The following is a 17,504-nucleotide window of genomic DNA, read 5'->3' as shown; positions in this document are numbered from 1 at the left end:
GCCTTCGGAGTTGCGTGGATGATGCATGAATGCATGGTTTCGCGGGGATATGAATTAATAAAATTTTCTCTGCTTCCAGCCGCGTCAGGTGGTTAAAATCTCACGAGCTTTCGACCCAGCTCTCGTCAGTCATTGTCAAGTGATAAGAATAACTGTCTTACCACTTGACAATGACGGAGGAGAGCTGGGTCGGAAGCTCGTGGGATTTTAACCACCTGACACGGCTGGAAGCCCGAGAAAATTTTATTGTGTGGATGATATTTTCCGAAAGTGAGGTGGTATGTTGCCAGTTCATACATTCTACACACTAACACGAATAATCCTTTTGTTGCCACTTCCCCTAGTAATTTTAGAAATTCTGATGGAATTTTATCTATGGCTTCTGCATATTTGATCTTAACTCCTCCAAAAATCTCTTAAATTCTGATACTATTACTGGATCCCTAAAAAAAATCGTTCAAATGGCTCTGAGCGCTATGGGACTTAACTTCTGGGGCCATCAGTCCCCTAGAACTTAGAACTAAAACATAACTAACCTACGGACAAAACACACAACCATGCCCGAGGCAGGATTCGAACCTGCGACCGGATCGGTCGCGCTGTTCCAGACTGTAGCGCTTAGAGCCGCTCGACCACTCTGGCCGGCTACTGGATCCCCAATCTCTTCTGTATCGATTCCTGTTTCTTCTTCTATCACATCAGACAAATCTTCTCTCCCAAAGAAGCCTTAATTATACCCTTTCCACCGACCTGCTCTCTATTCTGCATTTAACAGTGGAAGTCCCATTGCGTTCTTAATGTTATCACCCATGCTTTTAATTTCACCGAAGGTTGTTTTGTCTTTCTTACATGCTGAGTCAGTCCTTCATATAATAATTTCTTTTTCGACTTCTCCACTTTTTTCATGCAGCCATCTCGTCTTAGTTTCACTGCACTTCCTATTTATTTCATTCCTCAGCGACTTGCATTTCTGTATTCCTGAATTTCTGTGTACATTTCTTGACTTTCTTCATTAATCGATCAACTGAAGTATTTTTACTGTTACCCATGACTTCTTCGCAGTTGCCTTCTTTATACCCATGGTTTTCTTTCCAACTTCTGCGATCGTCCTTTTAAGAGGTATCGTCTCCTCTTCAACAGTACTGCCTACTGATCTACTCCTTATTGCTATATCTACACCCTCAGGGAGCATCCATCGTATCTCGTTAATTATTAGTACTTCCGAATCCCACTTCATTGGGAATTGATTCTTCCTGGCTATTCTCTTAAACTTCCGCCTACTCTTCATCACTACTACATTTTGACCTAGGTCTACGTCTGCTCCTGGGAAAACCTTACAATCCAGTACCCGATTTCGGAATCTCTGTTAACCCTGATGTAAAGTAACTGAAATCTTCGCGTATCACCCGGCCTTTTCCAATTGTACCTCCTTCTCTTGTGATTCTTGAACAGAGTATTCACTATTACTAGCTGAAATTTAGTAAAGAGTACAATTAGTCTTTCTACTCTGTCATTACTTGCCGGCCACTGTGGCCGAGCCGTTCTAGGCGCTTCAGTCCGGAACCGCGCGACTGCTGCGGTCGCAGGTTCGTTCCTGCCTCGGGTATGTATGTGTGTGTGTGTCCTTGGTTTAGTTAGGTTTAAGTAGTTCTAACTCCTAGGGAACTGATGACCTGAGAAGTTGAGTCCCATAGTGCTCAGAGCCATTTGACCCATTACTTGTCCCAAGCCCATATTATGCTGTAACGTTTTCTTCTATTCCTTCCCCTACAGCTGCATTGCAGTCCCTCGTGAGTATTAGATTGTCATCTATCTTTAAATACTGTATTACCCTTTCAATAGTCTCATATGCTTTCTCTATTTCTTCATCTTTAGCTTGCGATGTCGGCATGTAAGTACACCTGAACTATCGTTGTCGGAGTTGGTTTGCTGTCGATTCTGATGAGAACATTCTTCTCACTTTTCTCACAGTAACTCACTCTCTGCCCTGCCTTCCTATTCATATTCATTAGCCGGCCGCTGTAGCCGAGCGGTTCTAGGCGCTTCAGTCCGGAACCTCGAAGCTGCTACGGTCACAGGCTCGAATCCTGCCTCGGACATGGATGAGTAATGTCCTTAAGTTAGTTAGGTTTAAGTAGTTCTGAGTCTAGAGGGCTGATGACCTCAGATGTCAGGTCACATAGTGCTTAGAGCCACTTGAACCATAATCAGTCATCTGACCTGAAATCCTTGTATTTTTTCCATTTCACTTCACTGGCTCCTAGTACACCTAGATTGAGTCTTTGAATTTTCCTCTTCAGATTTTCTAGGTTCACTACCACATTCAAAAGTCTGATACTCCACACTCAGACTCGTATAACTTTATCCTTTCGTTGTTTACTGAACATTTTTCTCATAATCAGCATCCCCTTGGTAGTCACAGCTCAGAGATCCGAATGGGACATTATTCTGGAATCTTTTATCAATGGAGAGATCATTATGACGCTTTTCCAATTACAGGCCATGTGTCCTATTGATACACATTATGTGCCTTTTGTATTCTCATGCCGTGGATCATCGCTGATTTTTCCGCTTTTAGTGGGTGTTTCCCAAATCAATGACAAGAGAGTGCTCTGAGCCCGTGTCCGCTCCTCCAGCCTGTTTGACAAGGCCACTGACAGAATGAGGGTGACTTCGTACGCAGGAAGTCTGCGGCCGCCAATGCTGATTAATAATCAAAATTTAGAGCGTGGCGAGTTTTGAATCCGGGACCGAGGAGGTTTCGATTAGTAATCAAAGGCGCTATCTTTTTTTTAAAGCGGAAACGGGTTAAGTAAACAAATTATATCGATTTGTACAAACAGAAATTCTAAGAACGATCCTTCCTACAAAATCAACATGAAGCATTACACTCGAACAAGGCGATCAACAGCGTTTATTAACAAGGCGCGGGAAAAAATAATACTAATAATACTGAAGTAAGCTAAGAGACGTATGGCCGTAGACAAAGAGGGAAGATGGTGCGGGGTTATGGTAAGACTTGCATGCATCCCTCTGCTCAGCAGGTGGAGCGTGGAGGAAGAGTGGACAGAGGTCAGCCTGCGAGACCTGACCACGGTGTCCCCGACTCCACTGACGGCAAGAGAATCCCCGAAAGGAGGGCAGAAGCCAAGGAGGAGGGGACAGTAGAGTAGGGTGCTCTGGAACAGCGGTGGTGGTGGTTAGTGTTTAACGTCCCGTCGACAACGAGGTCATTAGAGACGGAGCGCAAGCTCGGCTTAGGGAAGGATTGGGAAGGAAATCGGCCGTGCCCTTTCAAAGGAGCCATCCCGGCATTTGCCTGAAACGATTTAGGGAAAACACGGAAAACCTAAATCAGGATGGCTGGAAACGGGATAGAACCGTCGTCCTCCCGAATGCGAGTCCAGTGTGCTAACCACTGCGCCACCTCGCTCGGTTGGAACAGTGAATAAAAGAACGGGGGACGTGTCGATGCACCTGTTCCGCTGTGGTAGAAATGTAGCGCTGAGAGTTTCTGATATCAGCAGGGGGAGGGGGATGGGGAAGTGTCGTGAGCGTGCGGCACCATCCAGCTGAGCGGGGGCGACGTAAAAATCGAGCACAGGTAATTGGCGAAGAAGGTGCGATAGCGCGGTCGGTGCTCGACTTCATTGTGGGCAGTTTTTAAGTACTACCAGAAGTCAAGGCCCGATTTATAGCCACCATTATACCGGTAAGCGATCGTTCATCTCTCAGCCCACACAATCGAATGATTTTTGAATGCGGGGAAATAAATATTCTGAGGATGGACAAAACTCCAAGATCTAATCGTATCCGGCAGAACGTGGCGGTAGCGGGCAGCGAACGGTCGACACAGTTTCCAGACATCACTTGTGGCATCACACACATCTATTCCCGAGGCAGGATTCGAACTTGCGACAGTAGCAGCAGCGTGATTCCGGAATGAAGCGCCTAGAACCGCTCGGTCGCAGCAGCCGGCGTGGCCAAATGTACTTCCTGTAGTTGTGAAATGTCGACGTTCGAAGCCCATATCATCTCTCGTAGCTGTTGAATTTTCACTCGGGAGCTGATGTTAGTTTTGATCTTTGACATTCGGTACATTTGGTGCACAGCCTCGCCGTGGACGGGAACTCCATCAGCGGGTTTGGAAAAGGTTGAGGCACCGGTGATCCGTATCGTACGCCACCGAATTGTTTTGTAGGCGTGTAACTAGGTCTCCGTCCGGGATAACTCCATCCCCATTGCATGGTTCAGGTCACGGCTGACGACGTCAAGGGCGCTGTCGTTGTATTTTTCACATATTCCACGTCGACAGTAGCAGCGGAGGACGTCTCGGCGGCAGTCGTAACTCTGCAGACCATGGGTTCAGGAGCAACTGAGCGAGCCGGTGGAGTAGGCGCCGGCGCAGCCAGATGCTGTGTCGCGTTGCCGCCATTTGTGTCGTCATGCAGCTTCTCCGAGGCCTCATCGGGCCAGACGGCCTCTGGAATCTCTGCAGTGGTAAGTTGTCTCGCCGGCCGCGGTGGTCTCGCGGTTCTAGGCCCTCAGTCCGGAGCCGCGTTACTGCTACGGTCGCAGGTTCGAATCCTGCCTCGGGCATGGATGTGTGTGATGTCCTTAGGTTAGTTAGGTTTAAGTAGTTCTAAGTTCTGATGACCACAGATGTTAAGTCCCATAGTGCTCAGAGCTATTTGAACCATTTTTTTGTCTCGTTCAAAGACCTTACGACGCCTTCTTTTGTGCCGTTTACGTGAAAGTTGTTTCCGTGTTCATCCCTTTGTGTCGGATGACGATAGGGAGTCACTGAGGGCGCGGCGACGATTATCGATTTGACGTCCATATCATAGTCCGTGAGAGGATCGGCGTCAGCTTATGAGTGTAACGCATTCCGAAGGGACACTAACACGTGGTCTGACTGATGACGGTCGGAGGAAGGAATATAAAGAGCCGAAGCCCAGGTGATCGGTAAAACCGTCGTCGGAGTCAGAAGTGATACGCCGCTGCAGACACTTAGACTTGAGGTGTCTTCTTTGCAGCATCCGGAACAGATCTTGGATCGGTCTTCGTATTTAACAACCACGTGACACACGCTGTTTGTAGAAAAGACAGCATGTGGCAACGGAGATCTATGGTGATCTGCCGCACACAGTTAAGAACGGGTACATTTGGAATTGCGCCCAGAGTTCGGAAGTGTGCCTACGTAGAGTACCATAGCGGCGAAAAGCTACGATAACGTTTTTCTCTGGGAGCTCATGTATCGTATGGTGCCCATAGCCAAGCCGGCGTGGTCAACAGTGACCGGGTGGACACTGCTGCCGGCGTGGCAACAGCGTAGTCCATGTTTGGTGTCTTGACATACACCGTACTCCTCAAAGGCCGGTTCCCACTAGGGCTGCCGCGCGTCAAAAGCGCTTCAGCGGCGTGGTTGCCATGGAAACAGCGTCAGCGGCACGGCGCGGCGGGCTCTGCGTCGCGGTTTGACCACGTCGAACCGCTTCCGCTGCCGCGTGCCGCGCTCCAGGTGCGCGCCGCCAATCACAGAATGCTCTGAGCGTGACGTCAGGTACGGAACCTCGGGCCACACGAACTTTCCCCGAACCGCTTGCGCGGACGCGGTGGCAGCTATGATATACTTATCATCCGATTCCAAGGAAACTATCCGGTAGAAAAATTTGATTCTTGGGCATGTTACAGCCTGATATCTTCTCTTGATAAAGGACCGAATTTCTTTTCGGTATTCGTCGCGGTTACTTTCTGTATCGAATTTACGTAAACTTTTGCACGAGATTTTAATGAGTGTGCAGAGGTAAAAACGCATTGCGTGGACTTTGCGTACAGTTCATTTTAGGTAATACATTATTGCGTATGAAATTTAGTCAACATACCGAAATTGTTTTTAAAGCTGAGAACAGAACGATACCTATCACCGTTCTCGAGATATTGAATGATATGTCGGCGGATGAGCTGTGCGGTGACCGCGCGCGGGTCGCTCGCGACGCGACCGGTACTTCGTCCTGCTCGTCGTAAACCATGTAGTTGTATCACCCGCAAATTTCGTAAACGGTTCAAGAAATCGAAACGTGTTTTTTCGCAAATGATAACTTGTAAAAGGTCATGTATTTCGTCGCATGATAAATATCCAAAATCTGTTTATCTACGGAGATATGAAAGTAACTAGTTTTTCAGAAGGGATATATGAATTTTTTTAAACGGCATTTTATAGCATGTGGAATGAGAAGTTAAATCGAAACTAATTTGCTGGTATGTCATAAGATGTAATTTGCTAAGTATATACAGCTATTGATTATTTCCTCTGGTAAGTAACACATTTTTTTTTCTTTATCCAGTGTACTTTATTGGTTCAAGACGCGTTTCGCCTTTTACTTTAAGACATCTTCGGTTGAATCAAGAATGATTCAGTTTTGTTTTGATATGTGATACTTGCGGATTATAAAACAGTTCACATCTTTTTTTACATGAATAACCGATTACTTACAGTGAGTCGAGTTTTTGACGGACATCTGCGTTTCCCCTCGCCTGGTCACATGCTGGAACTAAAACTTAGATTAAGGAACATAAGCACATTTTCATGTTCGCTCTTTTTTCTTCTGTCACTAGCTGTAGACATTTTACCGAAAACACTGATTTGAAGTCGTAACTACAGTGTGTTCACCTCATATCCCTTCCTGTTTGGTTTGTTAATGTCCATTTTGCCAACCTAAAGATTTATATGCTGAAAACTAATGATTGTTTATTTCTGTTCTTCTTATATCTGTATGTGTGTGTGGCTAGCCAGTGATAGTTATAGAAAGTTGAAAGTGAATGCAATAGTTGTCAGATGGTGGTTTAAAGGTTTGGTGTTCAGCTTATTTCAGTTTTGATTTAAATGTTTGGGGAGGAGTGCATGGAAGAGTAAATTCACTGCTTACATTAAAAGATAAAATAGTAGAATAGCATTTCAACAGATGATTATTATCAGAATACTATCACCCAACCCCTTTGTCCTCACTCTTTGATACCTCATAATATGTCCTGTCAACTACCCCTCTTGTAGTCAAGGTTGTGCCGTAATTTCCCCTTCCTCCTCTATTTAATTCCGTACCTCTTCGATCCTCATATCCAATCTTTAGCATTCTTATTGATCACCACGTTTTTATAGCGTTCATTGTCTTCTTGACGTTTCACTTACAAACAAGACTGCACTCCACACAAATACCACACACAACACAAATACTTTTGTAAAATAGTACCCAATCGTTATAATCTATATTCGATGTGAACAAATTTTCTTTTTCAGAACACTTTTCTTGCTATTCACAGTCTTCATTTTATATCCTCTATACTTCTGCCTTCTCAATTACTGCTTCCCTTTCAAGTCATTGAAGTCTTAGAAATGCAGTTTGGGTTCTGTACAAGTTGTAGATAATCTTGTGGCCCTGTGTTTCATCGATGACATCTCCAAAGCTTCAAAGAATGTTTTAATTAAGATTGTCAAAACCTTACTCTAAATAAACAAATGCTATAAACACAGTTTCGCAGTTCTTCAGTGTGTCTACTTAGCTAAGTGGTAGGATCAGTATTGCCTTGTCTGTTCAGACATCTCACAGGAATCTAACATTGTGGTTAGGTTATTTTGTACAACCCCTCCCCCTCTCCTCTCTACGTATTCCTTCCACTTTCTAGCCTTCTCTTGTTTGCTTAGTTCTGGCTTGCCAAATGAGTTCTTGACAGTTGCTTCGCCTTTAAGCAAAGATTTTTTTTGTTCTTTCTCATTTTCATTCCCCTATGTTTTCCAAGTGCAAAATCACATTACAATTTCGGATTTTCTGTCAACGTCATGTTTAGACATTTCTATTTTCCATGGCCTACTTTATTTGCTGCATTTTTATATTTTTCCCTCTTCTCGAATTTAATATATCACGTTTTATCTAACGATTTCTACTGTACCTTCTTCCCGTTCACATACTCTGCTGCATTCACCACTTCTTCTCTCAAAGATATCCATTCGTATAATAGCGGGTTTCTTCCTCTGTTTCAGTCAGTCATTGCATTACGGCAACTTTAAGATTATCGAAAAACTGTGGGTCTTGACTTATTCAAGTTCCATTTCCTTAATTTGCTACCGTTTACTATCTCTTTTGTTGTAAATTGCAGCTCGTAACCAATAAATTATTGTAGATGTGCGTCTGCACTGGGAAATGTCTTATAATTTAAAATCTGGTTTCGAACACTTTGTCCCAAATATGTATTATTCTTTCGAGATTCTTAAGCAAGGTGCTGGCGATGATTACATTACGGTCAGTGCGAAATTCTATCAGGTGACTTCCACTTTCATCCCTTCCCCCAAGCCTTTGTGTTCTTACTGTTTTCCTGTACCTGCTACCGTATCACATTTTAAATTTTTGTCTCGCTTAACTAGCTGAATAATCTCTTTTGTCGTACATTGTTTCAATGTGTTAGGAGATAGTGAACAGTCATGAACGGTAGTCATGAAATCTGTTTATGCTGAAATGAGAAAACATGAAATGGTTGAAATGGCTCTGAGCACTATGCGACTTCTGAGGTCACCAGTTGCCTAGAACTTAGAACTAATTAAACCTAACTAATCTAAGGACATCACACACATCCATGCCCGAGGCAGGATTCGAACCTGCGACGGTAGCGGTCGCTCGGGAGAAAACATGAATAATGAAATATGTGAATGAGTACATTGTACAGAAAATGAAAAATTGGTATCTCTTCACCCAACTTCGTCTTTGCTTCATGTAGGTGAAAGATACAGTTAATCAAACGCACCGGGCGTTTCAGTGGGTCCCGTCCCATACCTCAGTGGCTGTCCGTCATTGGCTACCGCTAGCGTCTGCCGCTTCCAGATGGGAACGCCAATTCCGTGAGCCGCTGCGTCAAAGCGGAAAACGCTTGCCGCTGCCTTGCCGCACGCCGCCCTGCCGCGCTCTAGTGGGAACCGTCCTTAAGATGGACAAATGGATGATCAAAATGTTTGAAGCTGGGATCTTAGCTACGTCACGTATGAAGTGTTCCACTTCCAAACGCTTTGGTCGGGTATAATAATTGAAGAAAATGAACCGTAGTGTGGCTGGCCATGGTTTCAGTACACTTTTAGTGACACATAACTGACGGCCGATGAATGTAAACAACAGCGAGCAGCGCGCGCGCTCGGCAACTGCAAACACGTGGCATATCCGCACTGAACCGCTGCGAAAGCCGGACTATCCCCGAGATCACGTGTGCACATACTGTCGCAAATACAAACTATAAAGGAACATTTAATATTATAATTGGATATAACAAAGCTTCGATTTTTTTTCTATCGACAATCTTGAGGTTGGATGCGGAATTCCGTCCAGGCGTATTACTACATTTCTCACACATAAGGACATACACGTACAATACGATAATTGTGTACTTCAGAAGTCACAGCAGTTTGTGCAGAAAGTGAACACGTTTATGACAGAGCAGGGTGTGGAGAATGAAAATGTTTGGAACATTAATCAGAGTCAATTCTGGTGTGAAACATCTTCACCATCAACACTGTCTCACAGAGGAGAGCTAGTGTGCTGCAATCTGTACATACCTACAGCTACACAGCTGACGTGGCTTTATCAATGACAGGAAGCCTAGCAAACAAGCTATACATCTGTTTTCGAATGGCACAAATGCACCTTCGGCCCAAATATTTCGTAGAAACTTGAGACAGCCTGCCAACGAGACATTTATGTGGAGCCGAGCAATAGTGGAAAAAGACTAAAGAAAACGTAAAGCGTTTTCTAACTTGCTGTGTGATTTTTGTCAGGTCATGCAGATCGTACCATTCTAGAGGCACGTTTTCCAAACAAAAATGTTATGCTGACAAATTGTGTTTACTTTTCTCGTCAATATTCATTCTATATCAGAAGGATTGCTGATCTTGCAAGACTGCAATGCGCCAAACCGCAAGTGAAGATACATGATCTTTATCGCATCATCAAACTTTATTCATTGAGTTACAATCAATTTTTTGCCCCGAAGTATACGTATATGTTGCAGTATGCTTGGCGAAAGGCAGGTTAGAACATTGGCATACCCACGTCATCATCTGAAAATGTAATTTGTGTGGCTTTTGATATTGAACTGCTTGAATGCTGCAGTCACTTTGAATGTAAAAACGTGGCTTTAGAGAGGGGTGTACATTGTTCTCTTCCAATGTGATTGAACCACATGATCGAAATCCCGCATCTGCACTATGAGAACTAACACAGGCACACCTAGGTGTGTAGGACATACGTGTTTTGCGCTTTTACAATTGCTCTAAAAAGAAGTTTTTTTGACATTGTTGACTAACAATATAATGATACACTGACGTCTGTGAATTACGTCCAATTTCCCTCCTATGGTACTGATATCTTATTATTTTGTTTGTCTCTAATAAAATTTTACTTCTGGCAGAATGCAACGTTTTGCAGGGAAATGACACGCAACACTGTTAATGCTTGAGTTTTATTCCAAGCACGGTTTCGTGTGGTACCGAATGTTCAAGGTCGAATGCGTCGCTGTTTAGTGGTTATCCACCGTGATGTCTTAAACGGTTGCTGTGTTTTCTGCAATTGTGAAGCTATGTGTGCAACGAGGAACATCTGCCATATTTGTGAACTTCCGACTTCCTGCTGTGAAATACATGCGCGTAACAAATTTCTTTTATGGTTCCAGTGGCTATTGGACTTAACTTCTGAGGTCATCAGTCCCCTAGAACTTAGAACTACTTAAACCTAACTAACCTAAGGACATCATACACATCCATGCCCGAGGCAGGATTCGAACCTGCGACCGTAGCTGTCGCTCGGTTCCAGACTGTAGCGCCTAGAACCTCTCGGCCACCCCGGCCGGCAAATTTCGTTTAGCTTCATACATTGACTACACAGAAACCGATAAACGGAATGCTGGTTTTTCCCAGTGAACTTCTTGGTGAAATGGAAATCTGTAGACTGTTCCTGCGCCGATATTCGTGCTCCTGTACAGTCTAGCAAACATCCGGCGACAGCATATACTTATGAACTTGTAGGTCACTGGAATCATTTTCTGCTTACTTATTACACATTTATGGTTTGCGTCTATCTCACTCTCATATAACATGGCTAATATTAAATATTTGGTTGGCTGTGAATTTAGTGAGCAGTACGTCTTCATATTAGGTTCCTACACAAAGCATTACCCATCAAGCACGCTATACAAGTCCTAATGGGTGATGGGGAAAGTCAGCAGTATTCTGTGCGTATAAGATGGATATAAAACATACAGCATCATTTTTAGATTTCATTGGGAGTGTCATTGCTTACTAGAAGAAACACGAGGTACATGGCTTGTTTTCAGAAACTGCAGTACCGTCGCAGTAGCAAAAGGAAGCAATGCCAATGAGTTTTTTTCTTTACATCTTTTCACTTTTCGTTTCTGATCATTTACCTGCTTATGTGGTTTTAATTGTACGGCGTGCAGGCAAACTTTGGACGTAACGTTATGGATCGCTTACACGTTCGGTTCGGTTTGGATCAGTTTAGTCGTGTCGATTATGTTTCATGGTCAACTCAATGTCTGATACGACAGTAAAGGGAGCTGCTCTTTTTCGTCGTGTAAAAATCGTAGCTTATGCGCTAGTAAACTCTCGTGGGGAAACGCTTGACAACATTTGTCAATCCGCTGAATTTGTGCGCCAGACTCGTGGATACAAAAACGAGTGTATTGTTGTAGTTTATTGTAGTTACAGAGGTAGGCGTTTAGAACAACTGCAATAACTGCACTGTTCTATAAACTAACGAAACAATCATTGAACAATGCGCTAAGGGAAGGGTAGGTACTTGTGTAGGTTCCTCGTCGGAGAGCTGTCACATTACACATGTAACTGATTTACTTGTAATGAGACTTTCGTACTTTTGTAGTTTTATATAATGATAGTATTTGGAATAATTATAGTTGGGATAAGAGAAGTTGTGGGAATGAAGCGAAAAAAACAAAAGAGAAGAAGTAAAGAAATATAATTTATTGCTCATGACCATACCTAACTGTCATCAGGTGCTTCTAATATCTAACTTCCCATCTGTTGTTTAATAGTAGTTCAAAGAGGAATACTAATATAAAATACAAAGAAGTAGGTAAACGCGAAGTGTATAAGTTAGAACGTAGTGTTCGCTTCTTACCTCAAATATCACTAAGGCCACAATAACCTCTAACTGTATTTTGAGATTTCAATTGCACTTCGTAATTTATGGAAGTACGTTAGGACTTAGTAGTAACAAATTTGTCTGTCATTTCGGAAAGTGCATTCTTTTAAGAGAATCAGTCTGTACGACGGGCAGAGATAATGAACTGCTGTAATGGTCGCGGTTATTATTTACGGATATGAGAATCCAGTATACAAATTATTCGTGTAATAAGAACTTTAAAACAAACAACATCATATTTATAATAAGATAATATGAAAAGGGAGTCTCTTACTTGCGATTAATTAGTTAGCTTCGCAAAATATAGGGATGAAACTCGGTATCCAAGACGCCCTTTTGCCTATGATAGTTAAGTCTAGTTTGTGTTAAAATTTTCCACAAATAGCAAGTTTCAGCGCAATGTCGGAAGCTGGATAAAAAACCTTCCTAACGACACCTCATTCATCCCTGAACGATTTGTATGTGTTAAGAAAAAGGGATGTCGAGTTGAGAAATAATGTGTATGGCAGCCCAACTGTCATCGCAGGAGGACTGATATACGTACGTCTAGCACTTCCAGTTGGTCGTTGATCAGCTGCTGGTCGACGTACGTTTCCTACACACACACACACAAGTTACATTTACTTTTTTCTATTATTTTGATTCTCGCCATGTCTTGACGTACCCATTTTGTAACGACAATTCATTCGAAGCTAAAACAATAGAAATATTGTCAAGAGCACACACAACAAGTGCACTGAAGGCATAAATTAGTTCTATTTAATTCTATGTCGACACTGTGCGCTAACGTCAAGTTCGTTATATTTGTTTTCCAATTTGCCAATAGATTCACCATTTTATTAGACCTGCGCCAAAATCCTCCCTCTGTTTGCGTTGTTTAAGAACAAAAAAGGAAGAAAGTAAACACTTTTAGATTAAAAACGAAGCGTTAGTTCAATTTCTTACAGAAGTTTCTCGGATCTGTGGATATGCTTAGGTGCGGTGTGCGCCTGACAGCAGGAAACCCAGCAAACACTTCTGTGAAGCAGGTTAAATCCATATCATGAGAGGGGGAACATCCCTTTCACCAACGTGCCCAAGAATTTATCGCGTGACGAGAAATCGCAGAATTTGTATGCTCCTCGTTCTTAAATCAAGTACCAAATATTCTTCATTTTCGTTAGTGGAAGATTTCGCAATATTCGTTTCGTCAACAGTGTCAGATGAAAATCGGCGCACATTCCGCGACAGATTAATTCTCATTGTTACGATTATCTGTAACGCAGCTTGACGTGATACAACTGCCATTGTTCGTAAGAAATAATAGTTGACAGTCGTTGTCCTTTTACTCACTGAGTCATCTTCGTACCAAAGGCCAAATATATTGACTCTTTGACTAATAACAAACAATGTTTTAGCTTGTATTCATCCATGACGCATGCCGCTTTGGATAAAATTGTTTTGGGCGTTAGATCCCAATGTTAAGAAGCGTTAAAACAACTATATCATCGAGTTTCGACCATCTTTGTAGCGGCCCTCTTCAGGGCAACGAAGCGCCCTGCAGACGACCCCTTGCAAAGACCGTCGAAACATCGTTTGGAGAGATGTTTTAGTGTTTTATAATGATGTGGGCTACTACCCAAAGGATTTTATTCCAACAAACAATGTTGTCCGATGTGCTTGCGTAAGAGGCTGTGGAATATTAATTTTGAGGTAATTCAGCCCACATACCCAGGATATATAGAATGCAGAGAAACCATTATCGCAACCTTACATGGAATATGGAGAAATTTGAAATACTTCCAGTACCAATTAGCTATTTCAGATCGCTGGTTTTCCCTCGCAAAAAAGAAACTAAATATAAAAGTGGCAGAAGAAATTGACATCATGACGCAGATTGTTACGTTTTTAACACTGTTTACTATGGTCACGCTGTTTCAACAGTAGTGGCTCAACATATCCATCTTCAGCGTACAGACAGTAAATGCTTCCGTTTAGAAGTATTGTCGTCTTGGACCAAGTCATCAGTCTTCCGATTGGTTTGATGTGGCTCATCACGGCTTACTCTCCTGCGACAATTTCATGTCTAAGAACAGCACTTACCCCAATGTCCTCACTTATTTGTTGGATATTTTCCAGACTATCTTCCCAAATACTTTCTAGCCTCAAGAGCTCCCTCTAGTATTATGTAAGTTACTCCCTGCTGCCGTAACACATGTACTGTTATTCTGTCCATCGTTCAATCCGTGTACACTGCATATCCGTATCCTCGTCGATTCCGCATAGAACCTCATCATTTTTAATCGTATCCATCCACCTAATTTTCACAATCACTCTGTACTGCGTACTGCCCATATATCAAACGACTATCTCTTCTTGTAGTCATATTCCAAATAAAACTGATATAATTGACATACATTCTTAAGCCTGGAGCAAATTATCGGCAATGAAGGTGTCGAAACTGACAGAAACAAGTGATAAAAGCCTTCTACGTACACAGAAAAATCAGAATCAGATAACAATTAAACAATTAAGTCTTTTTAAAAATTGATTTTATGTGTCTACTTTACCTCAGTTAAAAATTTTCAGCTATCTCTGTTGATACAATCGTATAAGTCATCCCAACATGACATTCATCATTAAATTAGATCTATTTTAGAACACTAAGTGGACGAAATTGTTTCGAGGCTGGATTAATAAAAAAAATCAGAGAAAAGCTAAGTTCGCGGTTTTCATGCTTCAGGTGTCTTACATACTATCTCCCTATTCCAGTACAATCCACAGAACGCTCATACAACCATGCGAAACTGTTAGAAATGTTTTTTTTTTTTTATTTCTTGTTCAACTCGAGTGTCACATGTAGGTTATGTATGCCGTCAAAGCGATGATCTTTCTTGTGGATTTCTGCACTTTGTCGCTTTGTGGTAGGTCGATATCGATAATACCACGTCTCGTCATCGGCCATGATTTTCTTCCACCAAACAACTGTCCGTCTGCGTTTCCTTCTTCAATCAAGTCGCGGCAGGTGTAAACGCGTAGCTGTTTTTGCATAGGAATCAAGGTGTGTGGCAAAAAGATTTGCACACACTTTTCTGTTCTTCAAAACATTTGGAGGACATTTTGAACACTTGATTTAGAGATGTTACTTCACAGCGATTTGTGACACAACAGCGTTGATACACTAAGGTCGCACGCTCACTACTTAAGACGGGATGCTCATAACTCACTGGTCGAACGCACGTCCTTTGTTTACTAATGCTAGTTCTAGCTGACGTCGCTTACACGCCAGGAATGATATCAATCTCAGTACTTTTAATCTTAGTACTACCATAGTTGAAATGGAGGACAGTGGGACGTTTAGCCGGTATAAATTTATATTAAAAATGAAGAAATTCCTCCAGATGTATTTAAGGTGTCGATTTTATTTTGGCAATTAGTTCCAACATTGTAACAACGTAATCTTCAGGCCCATACACTTGTTGACTTCCAAATAAAACTGATATAATTGACATACATTCTTAAGCCTGGAGCAAATTATCGGCAATGAAGGTGTCGAAACTGACAGAAACAAGTGATAAAAGCCTTCTACTTACACAGAAAAATCAGAATCAGATAACAATTAAACAATTAAGTCTATTTAAAAATTGATTTTATGTGTCTACTTTACCTCAGTTAAAAATTTTCAGCTATCTCTGTTGATACAATCGTAGTAAGTCATCCCAACATGACATTCATCATTAAATTGGATCTATTTTAGAACACTAAGTGGACGAAATTGTTTCGAGGCTGGATTAATAAAAAAAATCAGAGAAAAGCTAAGTTCGCGGTTTTCATGCTTCAGGTGTCTTACATACTATCTCCCTATTCCAGTACAATCCACAGAACGCTCATACAACCATGCGAAACTGTTAGAAATGTTTTTTTTTTTTTTTTATTTCTTGTTCAACTCGAGTGTCACATGTAGGTTATGTATGCCGTCAAAGCGATGATCTTTCTTGTGGATTTCTGCACTTTGTCGCTTTGTGGTAGGTCGATATCGATAATACCACGTCTCGTCATCGGCCATGATTTTCTTCCACCAAACAACTGTCCGTCTGCGTTTCCTTCTTCAATCAAGTCGCGGCAGGTGTAAACGCGTAGCTGTTTTTGCATAGGAATCAAGGTGTGTGGCAAAAAGATTTGCACACACTTTTCTGTTCTTCAAAACATTTGGAGGACATTTTGAACACTTGATTTAGAGATGTTACTTCACAGCGATTTGTGACACAACAGCGTTGATACACTAAGGTCGCACGCTCACTACTTAAGACGGGATGCTCATAACTCACTGGTCGAACGCACGTCCTTTGTTTACTAATGCTAGTTCTAGCTGACGTCGCTTACACGCCAGGAATGATATCAACCTCAGTACTTTTAATCTTAGTACAACCATAGTTGAAATGGAGGACAGTGGGACGTTTAGCCGGTATAAATTTATATTAAAAATGAAGAAATTCCTCCAGATGTATTTAAGGTGTCGATTTTATTTTGGCAATTAGTTCCAACGTTGTAACAACGTGATCTTCAGGCCCATACACTTGTTGACGTCGACTGCGTGCGGCTGATACTAGAAGTCAATATTCGGGAAGACGACGGTTCAATCCCGCGCCGGCCATCCTGAGTTAGGTTTTCCGTGATTTCCCTAAATCACTCCAGGCAAATGCCGGGATGGTTCCTTTGAAAGGGCACGGCCGACTTCCTTCTCCATCCTTCCCTAATCCGATGAGACCGATGACCTAGCTGTTTGGTCTCTTCCCCCAAACCAACCAACAACCAACAACTAGAAGTCAATGGTGAAATAAGGACGTGCTCCGTGTGGAAGGTGGTTGGTAACTAGTACTTTTTGGACGGACGGTGTTCAGCCAAATGATGTTAGTACGAGAATATAATCGATGACTAGATATTGTGAAAAAGAGAATTCCATAGGTGTCTGAATATCGGCTGCCCTTCTAAAATATGGACTACTTAATGCTTAGTTTTATTTAACTCTAAGTTTCATTTTCAGTAATTGTAAGTACTTCATATGTAAAATAAATATTATAAAATTTACAGCCTGCGATTCATGTTTTTAAATCCTAAGCAAGTTCGAAAACCGTAGGTGTCCGAATACATTTTACACGTCGTGCACGTGAATATAGGGTGGAAAAAGTAATATCACATGGCTACTACAAAGGAAATCAACCGAATTTAGAGCGCAATACTTACTGTTACAAAAAAAAGAGTTTTAGTGAAACGTAAACAAAAAAGACCCTTCCACTCCCATTATACTGGAGA

Source organism: Schistocerca gregaria, chromosome 4 (genome assembly GCF_023897955.1).
Source record: "Schistocerca gregaria isolate iqSchGreg1 chromosome 4, iqSchGreg1.2, whole genome shotgun sequence".
In the NCBI taxonomy this organism is placed as follows: domain Eukaryota; kingdom Metazoa; phylum Arthropoda; class Insecta; order Orthoptera; family Acrididae; genus Schistocerca; species Schistocerca gregaria.
The sequence above is the reverse complement of the archived record's forward strand: the minus strand, read 5'-3'. Positions refer to the sequence as shown.